Source organism: Solanum stenotomum, unplaced genomic scaffold (assembly GCF_019186545.1).
Source record: "Solanum stenotomum isolate F172 unplaced genomic scaffold, ASM1918654v1 scaffold38347, whole genome shotgun sequence".
NCBI lineage: Eukaryota > Viridiplantae > Streptophyta > Magnoliopsida > Solanales > Solanaceae > Solanum > Solanum stenotomum.
In genome coordinates this window covers 2,213-3,892 of record NW_026034875.1, presented here as the reverse complement: position 1 = coordinate 3,892, position 1,680 = coordinate 2,213, and the positions used below count along the sequence as shown (strand labels likewise).

The 1,680-nt window shown below is 28.7% G+C and overlaps 1 pseudogene; it reads left to right on the top strand.

The window, feature by feature from the left end:
• Window positions 1-1,680, top strand: part of LOC125852680 (linoleate 13S-lipoxygenase 2-1, chloroplastic-like) — a 7,566-nt pseudogene that overhangs the window by 4,061 nt on the left and 1,825 nt on the right.

Genomic DNA, 1,680 nt, shown 5'->3' with positions numbered 1-1,680 from the left:
TTAATTATATCTTCAACGATTAATATTTCTTTCCATGCGATTACAGTCATATATACCATCTCAAACTCCAAGTGGAGTAAAGAGGTTAAGAGAGAGAGAACTTGTGACATTAAGAGGTGATGGATTTGGAGAAAGAAAAAAATATGAAAGGATTTATGACTATGATGTTTATAATGATATTGGAGATCCAGATGGTAATGATAATGGTAAAAGACCAGTACTTGGTGGAAAACAATTACCTTATCCTAGAAGGTGTAGAACTGGTCGATCAAGAAGTAAAAAAGGTATATTATTTCATCAAGTAGAAAAATAAATAAATTGATTACTATTTTTAGATAGATTTAGTAATTGATACATATTTATATATATTGTAGAGACTAGAGAGTCTATACAATTTACAATTTAATTAAATTTATACTTTATTATATCTTTACAAGTTAAAATCAGTGAAAAGTGATAAATTATTAGTTATCTCAACTTATAATTTTTCAGTTTATAAGCATTTTAAGTTAGACCAGAACTTTTACTATTTAAATTTATTACTTTGACGAAAAAGAAAACTATTTATCCTTAATAGTTTTTTTAACGATAGATTGACAAAAAGAAAACTATTTATTTTTTATACATAATAATATATATTTGGCTAGTAAATGTAATATTTTTGATCGATCAGTCAAATATTTAACTTGCCCTCTCATGATCACCAAATTATTCATTCAGAATAAAATTATTAACTCCCTCTGTAATCTATTTTTTAATATTTGACTCTCTATTAGTGCAACTAAACATGTTGTAGCAGATGGTAACATAATAACTAATTTAATAATTTTTTATATTATCGATGTTTAAAAGTTAAACTCGAATTTCTTAATATATTTTTTTCAATTTTATGCATGCATGCATGCAGATCCATTGTCTGAATTAAAGAGTGACTTTGTGTACGTACCAAGAGATGAAGAATTTTCAGAAGTGAAGAGCTCAACATTTTCCGGCAACCCTATTTACTCAGTCCTACAGGCCGTCGTCCCAGCGTTGGAGACGATCGTCTCCAATCCCGACCTCGATTTTCCACAATTTCCGTCTATCGGCTCATTATTCAACGTTGGTATCGATGTTTCGAGACAGGGAAATAAGAAAAATGGCATGTTTAATGTTGTACAAAGGCTCATTAAGGCTATTTCTGATACTGAAACCCCTCAATCGCTTCAAAGTAAGTACATAAAAATTATGTTACTTGGATTTTCATGATTTTTTGGAGAATCTGAACAATATAGCCTATAAATACCGTTTGCATCATTTTAGTGGAATTGTAAAAAATAAAATCCAGGTTGAATATAAAAAATAATAGAAAATGTAATTAAATTTATCCAACAATACCTTGCAACTAATTTGGTGAATTTTTTTTGTAAAATTTATATTATATGTTTTTTTATTTATGGCAGGGGACAAGTTTTCTTGGTTAGGAGATGTGGAATTTGCTCGTCAAACTTTATCTGGTTTTAACCCATATAGTATACGATTGGTCACGGTATGTTATTACTTTAATTTTTTTTAATCTAATTTTTTCACTTTAAAATTAATATTTAGTTAGTTTCAACCCAATTTACTTTAAAAAGAGGTTTACACAAGCGGTAAGGTGGTACGTTATACTAGCTAGTATCTCACAAAATCTCCCCCCCC